This window comes from Marmota marmota, unplaced genomic scaffold (genome assembly GCF_001458135.2).
Source record: "Marmota marmota marmota unplaced genomic scaffold, marMar, whole genome shotgun sequence".
NCBI lineage: Eukaryota > Metazoa > Chordata > Mammalia > Rodentia > Sciuridae > Marmota > Marmota marmota.
Window position 1 is genome coordinate 13638890 of NW_026000272.1, and position 18727 is coordinate 13657616.

Consider the following 18727-nt stretch of genomic DNA (forward strand, 5'->3'; position numbering starts at 1 on the left):
ATATTGTATAGAATTTCCATCATATTGGTTCAATAAATGCAGATAACCTCAAAAGCACAGATAGTCATTAAAGGCAGCAAAATAATTAGGCATTGAGAAATTTTGAGTATTTGTGAACTCTGTTTTAAATATATTTTATTTATCTGCCAGTTTATTTAGTTGTCCCTCAAAATCCAGAACAAATTGGTTCTAGGTCTCCCCTCAGATAACAAAAGTTGAAGATGCTCAAGTCCCTTATATAAAATGATATAGTATTTGCATATAACCTATGCATACCCTCCTATATACTGTAAATCATCTCTAGATTATTATTTTTTTACAGTGCTGGTGATTGAATACAGGGTCTTGCATATACTACACAAGTGCTCTACTACTGAGCTATGCCCCCAGTCCCTAGGTTACTTATCATAGCTAATACAATGTAAATTATATGTGAATAGCTGGGTTTTTTTGCATTGCTTGGGGACTAATTACAAGAAAAAAATCTGTATATGTTCAGTAAAGGTGCTTTTTTTTTTTTTAGCCAAACATGGTGGTGCATGCCTGTAATCCCAGCTGCTCAGGAGACTGAGGCAGGAAGATTGTGAGATCAAAGCCAGCCTCAGCATCAGTGAGGTGCTAAGCAACTCAGTGAGACCCTGTCTCTAAATAAAACACAAAATATTGCTGTGGATGTGGCTCAGTGGTCAAGTACCCCTGAATTCAATCCCCAGTACCCCCCGCCCAAAAATGCAATTTTTAAAAAAAGTATTTTTGATTCACAATTGGTTAAATGCACAGTTTGTGGAACCCAGAGATACAGAAGACTGATAGTATAACTTATTTTTTTTTTAAAAAAACTATGTGTTTAACAACTGGTTTGTAAGATTTCTAATCATCTACCAACTTTCATCAGCCTGTAGGCCCTGACTCTATCACACTACTCTCCCTCAGTAGACTGTGAACTTGAGAACTGAGATAGCCTTTCTCGCTCCTCTCTGCACCTCCAGCATCTGGCACAGAGGAGGCACTTGCTAATGTTCATTGGAAGCAGCCAGGCATATCCATCGTTTTGTTCTCAGTTTTAAAAGACTTGAGAATCCAGTGTGTTTTTAACCACAAAGGCCACTTGGTAAATACTCTACAGGAAGTCACACAAACCTCAGCTAAGAACAAGGTCAGATCTCCACTATATATTGCACTTCACTTCTAGCTTCCTCCATGTTAAGCTAATGTGCCACTCCCCACTGAGAAACTGAATGAGGCTCTGCTATGTGCCATCCTCCCCTTTAGAGACTAGAGCCAGCTTTTCTCCTGAAGAAGCAAGCAACATAGTACAGGTTCTTAATGCCAAATTCACAACAAATTCCATGCAGAAAAAGAGAATTCTTGTCTATCCAAGCCTTACATACCCAATTATGCCAAGATCCATTAGAGCTAACTAGATTCCAGCCCAATAGGAGTGTTTGAATATTTTCCGAAGGTTTCTTGTAATGATTTTGATTGCCCTGGAGCACCAGGTTAGCCACCAAGAGGATAGAACCACAGTCACATTATGTTTGAGGCCAAATCCCAACCATAGTGAGCCTACCTTTCAGCTATAGGAGGGACTCCTGGAAGAGAATTCTAGTACTCATAACAGCTGATAAATGCAATAAGTACTTCCTACTTCTGTGTCCAGATCATGTGAGGTTATCCTCGTAGAATAATTAATAAGGCCTCACATAAAGTACTCAACATCATTTGTCAGTTTGCTGGGGTTCTTGCCAATCCAATAAGACAAGACTGTGGTTGGGATCGAAAGGTTCTGCTTCATAAAGCATTGGGGAAAATTTCAGGGTTCTCTAAGAAATCACAGTTGGGGGAAACGTCTTCCCTCAGTGACTATTTTACTTCTTGCGTAGATGATGCCATTCAAACTGGCAGGAGATGTGGCTTTCTCAATGAGTGTGCCCAAGTTACCTTGAAACACTCCATTGAGAAGAATGGCAGGAGGTGATTCCACAGGCTCAGCTTTGTCCTTCTCTGACATCCATTCAGAGAATTGAAATCCATTGGCTTTTCAGGGTAATGGGTGACACTATCCACAAGTCCCCTACAAATCTTCAATGAGTTGACATTTCAAATCATTTGATAAATCAAAGTGACAAAGATACCGTAAATTGCTGAGTAGGGAAGATGATTATGGAGAGTGAAAAAGACATTTCCATTTTCTTGCTGATGAGCAAAATAAGCAAATTTTGAAAAGGAAGTGGGACACTTCGTGAGGGGAACCTTCTCAGAGAGAGGGCTTGCAGTGGTATCTGTCTTGGCCAGTAATATACTGGTGGGAAAATGTTTCAAAACTATCCATACTGTGTACCCTAAAAACCTCTTATTGAAAACAAGAGACCTCCTGATTTGGTAATCCCTGACCCTGGAATACAAGCTGTCAATTTCACCTAAAGAAGTGTATCCAGTTTTCTGTAAGTGAAACTTGAACTTTGGTCCCCCATGGCTGTTCACCTTGATCTTTTCCCACAAAAGACCATTGGTAGAAACACAAGCTTAGGTGCTATTCTATTTGTTTGCAGAAACATCCTAAGTCTACTTTCAAGATGCTTCATTGAAAATGTGTTTCAGAGACTTGGTGAATGGTGGTGGGGGTGGGAGCAAGCAAACAAACAAAAAACCTAATCTGATCTGCAATTTAAGGTCACAATTTGGAAAATATAGTTGTGAGACCTAATTCAGGAAGGAAGCTCTTTTTCAAGCTAATCAATACTAATTATAAAATAGGTGATAGCAGGCATTGTGAGGAACTAAAAAGCAGGGGGTGGGGGCGATGCTACTTCATAATTTAGTCACCCTTGATTGGAAAGTGGGCGTTGTAAGATTTTGCACCAAACCCCAGCGAGTCACTCTGTAGTGTGGGTTTCTCTCACTTTGGGCTTTCAGTTTGAACACAGAAAGAGCAAGCCAAAAATAAGAGCCAACAGGGACGATTTTAAAAGGCCAGCCTGCACAAAAAGAGTTCTAGGCTCTTTTGCCGATGAAGGTGGCATAATGAATATAAACTCTCAAAGCCAGAAGGGAAGAAAACACAGGGAGAGGGCTAGCTGTTGTTCTCAAATATTGTCCTTAGAGTAGTCTCTAAGATCCTGGGCAAAAGAAGGAGTGAGGGAGAGCACTAAAACCACTCTAAGACCAAGTCATAACATCACCATTGTGAAGTTTCTAGAACCAAGTCAGGGAAGTGTGTTCGGGGCTTAGAAAGGAGACCTAAGGCAGTGGTCTCAATCCTTCCAATATATTATAATCAGCTGGTGCACTTTTAAAAACCTTGATGCCAGAGAAGTTCTCCAAACAAATTAAATCATAATGTCTGGAAGTGAGCTCAGGAATAAGCAGTTTATTTATTAAATTTAATTAAGTAACTTCATTGATTGATTTACTTATAGTTGTTGGTATTTTTAAAAAATTCCCTAGGTAATTCCAATGCGCAGCCAAGGTTAAGAACCATGAATTAAAAAACAATAAAGCATACCAGAAATGATAAAGGACCCTCATGTCTATATAGCCTTGTGTTTCTTCAAACAGTTCTTTCTCTTATAGCTAACATGCAATAATACACTAAGTATTAGTGCTAGTATTTTTCTTAATTTAATAAGACTACTGTAACAACATCATAGAGTAGGAGGCTTATAAACAAAATACATTTATTTCTCACAGTTCTGGATGCTGTGAAGCCCAAAATCAAAGTGTCAGCAGATTCATTGTCTGATGAGGTGCTACTTCCTAGTTCATAGACAGCTACTTTCTCAAGGGTCTTCCCCTGGCAGAAGGCACAATTGAGCTCTCTGGGAACTCTTTTACTAGGGCACTAATTCCATTCATGAGGGCTGCACTCTTATGACCTAATAACCTTCCAAAAATCTCACATCCTAATATACCATCTTGAAGATTAGGTTTCATCATATGAATTTTTTGGCAGACAAGCATTCAGTCTTTGGCAATGTTACTACGTCATTTTAGCATTGAGATAAATATAGAGAAAACACCTAATCAAGGATTCAAGTCTGGGCCTTGATATAGACATTCTAAGTGAAGACCTTCTTAGAGATATGGGCTTCTGAGAGCTCATGCATGGGCTTTCCACTTGGTGTGGCTGGCTTATAAGTTGCTACCAGGTGATCAAGATGGAGTTAAGATATGAGAGTCACGTAGGCAGGTTTAGACTGATCAGAGCAAGACTTCTCTGAGATTCAAGGTTAAGATAAGTCAGAGAGATATACATATGGAAGCCCCACTGATGAGATGGAACACTGGCATGGGCTCAAGGAGGGAGAATTTTTCAATCTGCCCCACACTAGAATCCTTTATTCAACTTCAAGTGGTACCTCCCTTTTGCAGTTTTAGGAGAAGGATCTACTATGTTCTGTGCTTCATATTAGGTCCTACTTTATTTCATGCTTAGTGTACTGTAGTCAAGGGTCATCTTCTTTGGTTGAGCTCAAAGTCTGGTGGCACCTTAAGATTTTCCTGTCTGGGGGAATCTGTGTAATGGTGTGACCAGGCCATTTCTGCACATTTGAAGTCCTTGTCTACTCTGGCCCAGTTGCCTTCAGGGTCTCACTGTTTGTTAAGATAGCACCTAACAAAATGCTGTGTTGCAACTCTTCTGGGGCCTTTCATTCATGCAGTAGCACTTCATACAATGCATGATAAAATTTCAGATGGTGGTGAGAAATGAAGAAACCAGCTAAGTTGGGAAGAGTGTCTCAGTCTTCTGGGGAAGACAATTCCAACAGGGCTGAAGGAGTACACAGGCCAAAAAAGAAACGATAAGGGAAGAGTTTCTCAAGGATCACCCTAAGTAAAGTAGAGCTGGGAAAGAAATCCAAGACAGAGGAGACAGGGAAGGAAAAATAGATTTCTGTTGGAGATAATGCATAAATTAGTGTGGCTAGGGGGTAAATATGAGGCAGGGTCGGGTATGAGATGTACATGAAGAAGTAAGCAGTGTTCAGATGATGAAGGACCCATGGACCATGATAGGGAATTTTAACTTTATTTTATGACACTTTAGAGCAATTAAAGCAGTGTCTCTGGTTTTGGCTACACATTGGAATCACCTAGAGCACTTTCAGAATACTGATGCCTGGACACCACCTCCAGAGATTCTGATTTAACTGGCTTGGGGTACAGACTGGGCATCAGGATATTTGAAATCTGTCCAAGTGTTTATTCTAGACAGCCAAGGTTGAGAGTCACTGCAGACCAATGATATTTTCAAGTGCCTGTTTTAGAAAGCTCACTCTGATAACAGAGGAACAGACAGAGGCAAGAATAAGTTTGGAGGCTATTGCAATAGTTTAGGTGAGAAATGATGTAGAACTGTCCAATAGCAGCAGTGATAGGACTAGAGAACAAGGAATGGTTTTCAGAGGTATTTAGTATGTTAAATTGGCAAGACTTGGGTCATTGATTAACTGTGTACTGAGGGAAAGATGGAATTAAGAATGACTCTCAAAGAAAATTAAACCTTCATACATTGCTGTGAAGTTATAAAATGGTGCATTAACTTTGGAAAATAGTTTAGCAGTCATCTCTCATCTTGAAAATGCCTGCATTCTCCCTTGAACGTGCATTACTTGCTTTACTCTTATAGGCCTCTTTCTTAATATTACCCTCATTCTTCCTTGGATATGTATCTACTTTCCCAAATAAACTATGTATGCCTTTGAAAAAAAGAACAGTTTAATGGTTCCTCACAAGTTTAAACCGATTTACCAAGTAACCCAGCAACTTCAATCCTAAGTGTACACTCAAGGGAATTGAAAACATATGACCACACAAAAACTTGACTGTAGATATTCACAGCAGTATTATTCATAATAGCCAAAAACTAGAAATAACCCAAATGCCTGTCAAATGATAAATGGATAAACAGAATGTGGTATGTTTATATAATGGAATTTTCCAGCCATAAAGAAATGAAGAAGGAGGGTATGGTGGTGCATGCTTCTAATTCCAGGGACATGGGAGATTGAGGCAAGAGGATCACAAATACAAAAGCAGCCTTGATAGCTTAGTGAGACCTTGTATCAAAATAAAAAATAAAAAGGGTTAGGGATGTGGCTCAGTGGCAAAGCATCCCTAGGTTTAATTTCAAGGACCAAAGCAAGAAGATGAGGAGGAGGAGGAAGAGGAGGAGGAGGAAGAGGAGGAAAAATGAAAAAGAAGAAGAGGAGGAGGAGTAAGAAAGGATTTGCATACTATAACCTGGATGAACTTGTAAATATTAATGCTAAGTGAAAGAATCCAGTCACAAATCATTCCATAAAGTGTGATTATATTTATATTGAAATATCCAGAATAAGTAAATCCTACCAGACAGACAGAATGCACATTAGTTGTTTCTAGGGACTGGTGGAGGGATAGAGAAAGATTGCTAAATGATAAGATGAATATTTTTGTAAGTGAAAAAGTGTTCTAAACCTGAGTTTGGGGGCCTCTTGGGAAACTAAGTGAATTTACTAAAAAGCGCTAAATTGTACATGGTAAAAGGGTAACTATTATGGTATGTGAATTATGTCTCAATAAAACATGGAATTTATTTCCAAGTTCTTATCTTGCTTGGCTGGGTTAATGATGTTGTCATTAAACGATTCAGAAAATGCAGGAGTAGGAACATACTTGGCAGGGACTGATGATTGAGGGGCCTCTGGGAACTGGTGGCCAGTAGACAGGTGGATGATGAGTCTGGAGTCTAAAGAGAGATCTTGAGAACAGACAGAGATTTTGGAGCCATCAATGTAAACATAGATGGCCATTAATGTTAATGGAAAGGATGTGATCACTTGGGAGAAGGGTACAGTGTGTGAGGATAGTAGGCCAAAGAAAGATCCCTAGGGAACACTAATATTTAAGGGGTGATAAAGAAAGAAGAGCTCACAAAGGAGTTAAAAGAGAACATATCAGGAATATTTAAGGAGAAGCAGCAAAGGAGGAGAAGGAGATTTTTACAGGATCCCAGAAAGCTGTGACAGAGAGAAGATCCAATTTATTTTTTAAATTTTAATTTGTTCTAAACATGTATACATGACAGTAGAATGCATTTTGACACATTGTACACAAATGGAGCACAACGTCTCATTCATCCTGCTGTAGAGAAGGTCCGATTTAAATACTATTATAGGGGCTGGGGATGTGGCTCAAGCGGTAGCACACTCGCCTGGCTGCGTGCGGCCCGGGTTCGATCCTCAGCACCACATACAAACAAAGATGTTGTGTCCGCCGAAAACTAAAAAATAAATATTAAAAATTCTCTCTCTCTCTTTAAAAATAAATAAATAAATACTATTATATAATTAAATCTCTGCCTACAAGCCCACACTGACCCTGTTTTGAAGATATTGGTAAGATGAATTTTGTTCAATGATAAATCCTCTATGACAGACTAAAAGTCTGGACCCTCTGACAGTTTCCTTCTGCCTTTTGTCCCTTCTGAGGCAAAGATCAGCTCTCCAGGGCAGAATGACTTCCTTCACTCTCTGTAGCCCCATTACTTCTGTACTCTAGGAGACAAGAAGAAGGGGTTCTGTCCCTGGAGGACTGAAAAATGAATGGACTCTACATAGAAAGCCAAAGGGTTTTTCCTGTTCACCAAGGAAGAGTAACCAATCAGATGGGACTTCTGCGGCACTCAGTGCCTTCCTTAAATTTACAGCACACTTCCTCTTCAGACTTGCCCATAGTTGTTCTGCCTCATGGGTTGACAGTGACGTTAAAGCTGACATTTATTTATTGTATTGATGTTATGACTGGTATAGACTTTTACTCCTCAAAATAAACTTACAAGTTAAGTACTGTTAATTCTTCCCATTTAAAGATCAGGAAAATGAGTCACAGGAAAGTTAAGTAATTTGCCTGATGCTAGACAGTGGCAGGGCTTGGGTTTGGACCCAGGCATCTTGACTCTAGGAGCACTTGATCTTAACTGTTATCCTACTGACCTCTCAATAAGCAGACAAAGCAATGTAGTATGACATAGAGGGAGAGAACTGTTAAGTTACACCAAGTCCATGCCTCTGTAATCTAGAAACTAGCTGTGTTCCATTTGGCAACTTATGCAACCTTTCCTGGGTCTCAGTTTCCTAATCTATAACATGAAGCTATTAATATTAATCTGCCCCACAAACCTCACAGGTTTTTTGTGATGATCAAATGAGATGTGTACCAAGTGAACAGTTAAAATGATAAAGTTCTGTACTTGTTTTCCCAGAATCTCACTTGGCAGTTGACATGGAGTAGGAACTCAGTACAGTTGCACCTCCATATCACTGGGTTCTGTACCCTCAAATTCAACCAACTCTAGATGAAAAATACTTGGGAAAAATTGCAAACATGCTGAATACATACAGACTTTTTTCCAATAATTATTCCATATACGATATAGTATAACAACCATTTACATAGCACACATCATATTGGGTATTATAAGTAATCTAGAGATGAGTAAAGTATACAGAGGATGTACATTGGTTCTATGCAAATGTTCCATCTTTTTATATAAGGGTCTTAAGCATCCTCAGATTTTCGTATTCAGAGAGGGTTCTGGAATCAATCCCCTGTGGATACCAAGGGACAAATGTACTGTTGATTGAGACAGTACATGGATGCTTTTCCATTTTCTCTTTCAATACTTTATAGCAATTCTTTGACAATTTATCTTCCACATTAGACTGAGCTTTCCAAGGATAAGGACCAGGTCTTGTCATCTCTGTCTTCACAGCACCTAGCTCAGAACTTGATACTAAAAGAGCACTCAATAAATAGTACTATGTAGTGGTAGTGATAATGAAAGCCACAGTAGTAGGACAAGCCCAGCCACAGCACTTTGAATGAGCCACTTTCTTGGCAACTACAGCAATGGCCTGCGACCAGCAGAGAGCAGCAGAGACCCCAAGCATAAACCTGCCTGTAAACAAGCCCCTGGGATGGGGCCACATCTCCTTTCTTCTCTGAACCTTGCACAGCAAGTGGTCTATCTCTAAAGGGATGGAAATTGAGCGTGGTTTAACTAAAATGTGCTTCCTCAACACTTAAGCAATTTGCAAATTTCAGACCAAAACTAGGGCAACAGGAGCTATTTGAGTCACTAAGATCATTCCCAGTGTTAACTAACCTACAGCATCCATGAGGTCTGAAACTGTCCTGGGAAGGACAGTATAAAGGGTGGTTACTACTTCCTGTATAAGGAGTTAAATGCAACTGACAAAGGGGCTTATTGAATGTTGAAAGAATTCCTGGTAAAAGCTAGTGACTTCTGCTTTTTTTTTCCCCAACAGTGATTGCAAAGGTTCCATAAAGAACTGTCCAGCTACATATTATTTTGATGTTCTACAGCTTGGTAAAGAGCCAAATGAAAACTCCATATCTCTGGGCCAGGAGTCATTAAATGAGTTGAATGGATGGCAATTATTTTAGCTACCAGTGGGAACAAGGGCCTAGCATACTGGTCAAGTGGCCTGTTTACTTCTACTAACTGATGGGCCAACTTTATTATTTTTTCCATTAAACACCAAAGTGCGGTTGGAACTAATGGCCTTTTAAGGGAAGGCAAAAGCTTTTCTATTTATTTATATTATTCTTTGACTGTTACAGGTTTCTACCTTAATACCCCTTAATTACTCCACAGCAATCAAGTATAGGGGTTGAGAGTATGGGCTTTGGAGTCAGACAAAATCAGTCTTGAGTCTCGGCTCGACAACTAACTGGCTGTATGGGCTGGACCAATTACCAAACCACTCCAACCTTTCATTTACTTATCTGTAAAACAGCACACTGATTATTATATTATTATAATGGTTATTGCAAAGGCTTGATGAGATGAGGCATCTCCAGCACTTAGCCTGGAGCCTGGTCCATGATGAACGCTCAGCAAAAAGTAGCCTTTCTTACTCAAACATTTTAAAAATTCTAAACACGCACAGTTATGAATTCACTTTAAGGAGAGTTAATGGCAATGATAAGATTTTTTAAATAAGTCTTGATAAAGAAATGAGGTACATAGAGATGAGGTAATTGTCCAAAGTCAGAAAGGGACTGGAGATGCACATTAAGCCTTCATTTGTCCAAGTCCCAACATTAACCACAAGAAAATTAAGGCTCCTCCTGGCAACTTTGTTCTTTTTTTTTTTTGGTACCAGGGATTGAACTCAGGGGCACTCGACCACTGAGCCACATCTCCAGCCCTATTTTGTATTTTATTTAGAGACAGGGTCTCACTGAGGTGGTTAGTGACTCACCATTGATTTGGTTGGCTTTGAACTCATGATCCTCCTACTTTAGCCTCCTGAGCTACTGGGATGTGCCCAGCCCACAATTTTGGTTTTGAGAAGCAATCTACTCTTCCCCTCCAGCTTTAGGTCTCTCTCAGAGCCCTGGTGTCAGGAAGTGTCCTGACATGCCCCTACCTTCTGCTTGAAGGTCTGTCCATGGTCCCACTCCTCTAACGGAGGCTTGCTCTCCAGAAGCTGAGTTATTTGCCTGTGGTCACACAGTTGGTTGAGCAAGGAGACTAGAGAAATAATGTTAAAACCATTATTCCTTAAAGTCAAACTTGTACTTCTGGAACATAGAGTAAAATTAATATTGTATGCATTAAGTTATTCATAAACATGGTATTACAGATGCAGTGATAGTCAGGAGAGGATTCAGATTGTAGTCTAGTAGGAAAGACAGACAAGGAAATGGTCAGCTGGGATGAACATTCTATAACTGCTTTTGGGACATGGTGTCAGGGTAACAGGAAGAGCCCAGGGAACTATGGGAGCTCAGAAGAGGAGAGCTAATTCAGCTTTGGTGTGTGGAGAAGTAGGATCTATAAAGTTCATTTTCTTCTCTTAGCTAAGCATAATATCAATTTATTAGTGGCATAAATGCTATCTTCACTTATTTATTTATTGAACAAAAATTTGCTGAACTAGGACACCATGATAGGAATGATAGAAAACAGACATGCAGGGCTGGGGCTGAGGTTCAGCGGTAGAGCGCTCACCTAGCACGTGCGGGGCCCTGGGTTGTATCCTCAGCACCACATAAAAATAAATAGATAAAATAAAGGTATTGTGTCCTTCTACAACTAAAAAATACATTAAAAAAAGAAAGAAAACAGACATGCTTCATACATGGGTATTGCCCCTGTGAAATCTGGCTCTTTCCTTTAGGAAGTGGGAGAGAGTGATCCTTTTCAATGTGTTCAGAATTACAAACTCCATTAGCTTCAGGTAACAGGTAACAATAAGGCTGAAGAATTCACTGGTTGAGTTTTTTCTGCCTGATTAATATATCCATTAAGTATTTGTTATTTTTGTGTCATGAAGTATGTTGATTTATGAACAGGATAATGTTCCTGAATTTCTGGAACCTCCTGCATGGTTATATGTTATGGGATTAGCTAATGGAATATTTTTATACATATATATGGACCTTTTAAAAAATATTTTTTAGTTGTCAATGGACCTTTATTTTATTTATATGCAATGCTGAGAATTGAACCCAGTGCCTCAGACATCCTAGGCAAGCACTATACCACTGAGCTACAACCCCAGTCCACTATATATGAATATTTATTAGAGCATTATATTTATATGCAGTACTTGGGTTTATTTTGACAAAATCACACATACAAGGAATTTGATTTCATTCCTTTCCTCCTCCCTCACCCTATTCTCCCTCCTCTACTCTACTGACCTTCCCTTCATGCCTTTATTTATTTATTTTTGATTGGTACTTTCTACATATACATAAAGGCAAAATTTCCTGTGGTATATTTATATATATGTTATACATAACATGATTTTAAATCAATTCTGCATTCCCTCTGCTTTCCCTTCATTCTTTCCTCCCTCTCTCTCAATCTCCTTCTGCTCCACTGATCTTACTTATATTTTTATGATATCTGATTCCCTCCTCTGCTGCCTTCTTTCCCTTGTTTTGCTGTAGCTTCCACATAGGAGAGAAAACATTCAACTCTGAGTCTGGCTTATTTCACCTAGCATAATTTTCTTCACTTCCATCCACTTACCAGCAAATGCCATTATTTCATTCTTTATGACTAAGTAAAATTCCATTGAGTATGTATACCACATTTTGTTGATCCATTCATCTATTGATGGGCATCTGGGTTGATTCTATAAATTGGCTATTGTGAATTGTGTTGCTATAAACATGGAAGTGACTGTATTACTACAGTATCCTGATTTTAGTTCTTGTAGATGAATACCAAGGAGTAGGACAACTGGTCATATGGTGCTTCTACCCCTTGTTTTTTGAGGAATTTCCACACTGATTTCCAGAGTGATTATGCTAATTTGCAATTCCACCAACAACGTGTAAGTGTACCTTTTTTGCCCACATCCTTACTGGCATTTATTATTATTCATGTTCTTGATAATTGCCATTCTGACTGGAGGGAGATGAAATTTCAGTGTAGTTTTGATTTACATCAGGGGATTGCTAGAGATGTTGAAACTTTTTCATATATGGGTTGGTCATTGGTGTTTCTTCTTTTGAGAAATTTCTATTAATTCTTTTGCCCATTTATTGATTGGGTCATTTGGTTTTTATTTTGGTGTTGAGTTTTTTGAGTTCTTTATGCATTCTGGATACTAATCCACTATCAAGGGAGTAGCTGGCAAAGATTTTTTTCCCATTCTATAAGCTTATTCTTCATTCTTAATCTTTTACTTTGCTGTGCAGAAGCTTTTTAATTGGATGGCATTCCACTTATGATGCTTGGTTTTATTTCTTGAGCTTCAAGTGTCTTGTGGAGGAAGTAAGTGCCTGAACCTATATGATGGAGTGTTGACCTTCCGTTTTCTTCTAGCAGCTGCAAGGTTTTTGGTCTAACTCCTAAGTCTTTGAACCATTTGGTTTGACTTTTGTGCAAGGTGAGAGAGGAATCTAATTGCATTCTTCTACATATAGATATCCAGTTTTCCCTGCACCATTTGTTAAAAGGCTGTCTTTTCTCCAATATACATTTTTGGCACATTTGTGAAGTATCATTTGGCTGGAAGTATGTGGATTTTTCTCTGTGTCTTCTATTCTAACCTATTGGTCTTTGTGTCTACTTTGATGACAATACCATACTGGTTTTGCTACTATACCTCTGTACTATAATTTAAGATAAGGTATTGTGATGTTTCCTGAATTATTATTATTAAGAATTGCTTTGTGGGCTGGAGTTGTAGCTCAACGGTAGAGTGCTTGCTTTGCGCATGTGAGGCATTGGGTTTGATTCTCAGCACTACCTACAAATAAGAAAATAAAATAAAGGTCCAACTTAAAAAAAAATTTAAAAAGAATTGCTTTGGCTATCTGGGTCTCTTATTCTTCCAAATTAATTTAAAAACAATTTTTTCTAGTTCTGTGAAGAATGTCATTGTTATTTTGATGAGGATTGCACTGAATCTGTATATTGCTTTCAGTAGTGTGGCCATTTTGACATTATTAATTCTGCCTATCTAAGAATATGCGAAGTCCTCTTCAATTTTTTTCTTCAAAGTTAAATAGTTTTAATTGCAGAGTTTTTGTTTGTTTGTTTGTTTGTTGCTTCCTTGGTTAGATTAACTATCAGGCATTTTATTTTATTTTATTTCATTGAGGTTATTGTGAAAGGGATGTTTTCCTGATTTCTTTCTCAACTGAATCACTGTTGGAGTATAAAAAAGCTACCGATTTTTGAGTGTTGATCTTGTATCCTGTTGCTTTGCTGTATTCATTTGTCAACTCTAGAATTCTCCTGGTGGAATGTTTTGGGTCTTCTAGATATAGTTTCATGTCATCAACAATCAGAGATAGTTGCTAATGGAATTTTGAAGACTGACTATCCTTCACCTTTTGAGGATGAAATCAAACTCAATGTCAATGATGCAAGCAAACATGTTAATACTGGAATTTTCTCTACCTGTCATGGTACAGAGTGCTTAGAAAATGATAAATTGTTTTTCTAGAGATCTGAAATATTTTCAGCTGTGCTTCTGGGTAAATAATGAGGAAATGTTGAAATGGTGTGCTTATTATACATTCCAGAATGTTGTATCATGGCCCTGCTTGAATATAGTTTCCTATACTCTTTTATTGGTTTGGGGAAGCATCACTACTTCCATCTATGTTTCCATTTACTTGTTCTCATGTTCATCTTTTACCATCTCTGTCCAGATCTTTCCAAGTGTCTCCTGAATGTTTTATCCTGGAACTTCCAACCATGCATTTTCTCATATCTTTGCATCTATAATAGAAACCTGGGTTTATGAACCTTAAAGATCAGGAAACAGTCATGATTCTGATTTTCCAATGAAATACAACAGTGCTCCCAGCTAGGTCTTCATGGGTCATTTGGGGAAAAATGACAATTGGCTCAAACAGTGACTGATTCTACTCTGGGTAGATATTGGCCTTCCTGCTTGGTGAGTTATCTAGAAACTGCTCAGAGGAACTGCTCCAAGTCCTGTTGGAATTTAACCCTTTGCTAATGAATTTAATAGGACATAGGTATTCACTCCTCTATCTAGAGAGAAATCTACAAAGCTTTTTAGCATTGAAAGGTGGATTAGTCAGCCTTCGGTTGTTGTGACAAAGTACCCGACATAAAGAATTTAAAAGAAGGGGGAAAGGTTCATTTTGGCTCACAGTTTCAGGGATTTCAGTCTATGGTAATTTGACTTCATTGTTTTTTGGCCTGTGAAAAAGACAGATCATCATGGCATGGAGCATGTGGTAGAACAAAGCTGCTTACTTCATGGCAGCCAGGAAAGGGATCGGGAATAGGGGTCTCAATGTCCCTTTCAAGGGCATACTCCCAATGATCTAACTTCTTTTAACTATGCCCCACTTCCTAAAGGTTCTACCACTTCCCAGTAATGGCACAGGCTGGCAACCCTTTGTCATAATGGGCCTTTGAGGACATTCCAGATCCAATGACAGCAGAAGGCTTTAATGACCACCTCCCGAGAAGGGCTGCACTAAATCACAGTTTTCAGCTCCAGGTCAAGGAACTAATTCAATTTCAATTCTCTCAGCTAGTCTTGAATTCTCTCATTCATTCTCTGGAAAAGCTGAAGAATATCCTTTCAAATTGGAAGACTTCAGTAATTCAGTCTTCATTGACTGAGATTACCTCTTTATTTTGGCTCTTTGCAGCTACAGTAGAGTGGAAAGAATGTTGACTTTTAAGTCAGTTCAACCAGGACTAGAGTTGAGACTGCACTACTTCCTAGCTGTGTGATGTTACACAAGTAATTTAGCCTCAATCTCTCATTAGGAAAATGAAAACAATAATAGCTCCTAACTAACAAGGTTATTGTGAAGGCTAATGAAATAATGCATGTAAAGTAATATGGTATGACCAACTGTTCCAGTTTGCCTGGGAATGGGTTTTCCTGGGACATGAGACCTTAACTGCTAAAACCAGGGCAGTCAAGGGAAATCAGGATTGTTGGTTACTACAGATGAATGTGAGCAAGATGTTCCCCTTTCTCTTTGTTACCAGTAAGATAGTCAACATTCCCAGGACAGGAGACCTTCCAAGTATACATGTGATCTACATCTCTTCCTTGATCCAAGCAATCTATTTCACTTGTATTAAAATCAAGGATTCAGCCAGGCATGGTAGCACATGCCTGTAATCCCAGCTACTCGGGATTATGAGACAGGACAATGGCAAATTTGAGGCTAGCCTCAGCAACTGAGTGAAGCCTGGTCTCAAAATAGAATTTAGAAAGGGCTAGGGGTATAGCTTAACTATTACTGTTAGTCTTTTATCTTTTGAGGAAAAAACTCATTATTAACTCATTGGTAATGAGTTAATAATTATAATTATTTTAATTAATAATTAATAAAATAATATCATCTTAAACAATAATATAAATTATAATATTTTTATATAATATAATATTATACAATATTATATAGTATAAATAAAATTATAAATAATAATAAATAAAATAATAAATATTATAATGATATTAATTATAATAATTAATAAAACTCATTATTAATATTGAGAAAATATTAATGTTATTATGTATTTCCTTAAATTTCAATAATGACAGATCTAATGGTAGGATATACAATGACATTAAAGGAGATTCAGTATTTGTTGAGTGCCTATTCTGTGAAAGATACTATGGTAAACATCAGGAAAAGAATAATGTACTGGAGGAAATGAAATAATAAAATTATATTGTCTATTTTTGAGTAAACTTCTTCACAGTACTGGGTTGAACACAGGGCCTTCCTTGCATATGCTAGGAAAGGACTCTACCACTGAGCTACAATCCCCAGTGCTTTGGTAAATGTTTTAATGAAGTTTAACATACATATAGGAAAGGCACAAATATTTAGTGGACAGCTTAATTGTTAGAAACAGAAAACACAGGTGTAAACATCAACCAAATCAGAATATAGAACATTACAAGCACCATTATCCTACACCCCCACTTAGCCACTACCCACTGTCCCCAAGGGAAACCTTGATTTTTGTTTTTATCTTTATTAATATCCATCCCTGTACTCCCTTTTGGTTTACCTTGTTGTTCTTTTTCTAGTTTTTCAAGTTGAGAATTTAGGGGCTGGTGTTGTGGCTCAGTGGTAGAGCGCTTGCCTGACACATGCGAGGCCCTGGGCTTGATCCTCAGCACCACATGTAAATAAATAAAATAAAGGTATTGTGTCTAACTATAACTAAAAAAAAGAGAGAATTTAATTCATTTATTTTTATTTGTTTATTTCCATTATTGTAGATAGTTAAAGCTATGAATTTTCCTCTGGCCACTGCTTTAAATGTATCTCAATGACTCTGATGCATAGTATTTTCATCACAATTATTTTCAGGAAATCTATAGTTATGATTTTTCCCCTTTCACCCCAAAATTGTTTAATATGAATTTTAAATTTTTTTCAGATGGAAGAGATTTTCATTTTTGTCTTTGTTTTCACGTTTTAGTTTCATTCCAGAAAAAACCTTGACATTTGAGATCATAGATTTGTACTGTTTTTCAACTCTATACAAGTGGAACCCTGATGCATTCCTTTCGGAACTCGAAAACATTTCTCTTTTCAGAAAAGATAAAATATTATCAAGGTATCAAGCTCTTCTGATCTAAAATTGGAGATCGTCCTACTATAATTTCAAAATTCTGGATGTTATTGAGGTTTAGCTAGTTGGGTGGACATATCACCACTGCAACAAGATTTTAGAACACAAAAAACAAAATTTCACAATTGGGAAATTTTGGCGATATGTCTAAATTATCTTCCTTGAATATGCCTTTTCTGTCATTAGCTTAGCTGGAAGTAAACTAACAGGAAAAAGAGAATGTAATGCTATTTTATCAAGATGTTATTCTAATGTGTTTCATTTTCCAATTTCACAAATAACATATTTTAGAGTTTTTCAAATTAATACTCTGTCATTGTCTTCACAACATGACAAAACCATTATCAGAAAACTATGTTTTTGTACCATCTAGTGGTGTGTCCAAATATAGCTGACATGTAAATGTTTTTGAACAAAACAATTCTTTGAGGGCTCAAGTCATTTGGATTGTTTCACAATTAGATCATAGGTGCCAGGAGATGGTCAATGCCTTTACTCTTCACTATTACTATGAGTTCTGTGGCTTAGTTTCTCACCTGTCATGAATACAATAGATTTAGGTAAACAATCTGAACATTCTCTGTCTGCATTGGCTACAAGGGTAAAAGCAAGTCATAAATTTAACAGTGTTAGAATGAAGAAAATAGCATGCTCATCACCTCTCTCTCACTTTCATTTTTCTTTCTTGAACATTATCCAGAAATCTCCAGAACTCTCTAATAGGGTTTGTTTTTAATTTAAAGCATCAGTTTAAAAAGCACATAGCATAAAACTTATATTCTTTACCATTTTAAGTGTAAAGTTCAGGAGCATTAAGTATATTCACATTATTATACAATAGATCTCTAGAACTTTTTCATCTTGCAGTACTGAAACTCTAGACCCATTGAATATTACTTCCAGATTTCCCCCTCTGTCTTCCAATAGGATGTATCATAGAATCATTCATATACATTCCTTTATGTTCAGTGTTTTAACTAAAAGAAATTACCACAAAAATAAACTGCTTTTTCCCTGCCCACTACCACAGGAACAAAAGAATAATTCTGAAATAGTGATTTTTTTCTTAACTAAATCTCAGAATTCCTCTGTTCACATTTGCAATGATTCTTGCTCACAGGAGCTTGGGAGAGAAATTTTGAAATTATCACATGCAGGATTCTGTAAATTTCAGGGTCATATCAGGAGAATTCAAGACCCATCAGGGAAATGTTGCAGAGATCTCAACAGGCTAATGGAGAGAATACTACCCTTACAAAGGAAGTGCTGGTTTGGAATTCTGGCTCTTTCAAGTTTTGAACTATGTTTTGAGGGAACCTCTCTCAGTCTCAGTTTCCTCATCTGCAAGATGAAAAAAAATAACCCCTATATATTGTGAAGATAAAATGAACAAGTTATGCATCATAACTAGTACATAGTAGGTGCTCACTAAATGTTACTTTTTCTTCCCCTCTTTCCATTTTCACAGTATGTATACATCTTCTTGAATCTCAGTTTACTGATCAAGGTCACTGTGAGGCTCAAATTGTGACAATGTATGTAAAAGTACTTCAGAATAAACAATGAATATTTAAATTCTTTTTTTTTTTTTTTTTTTTA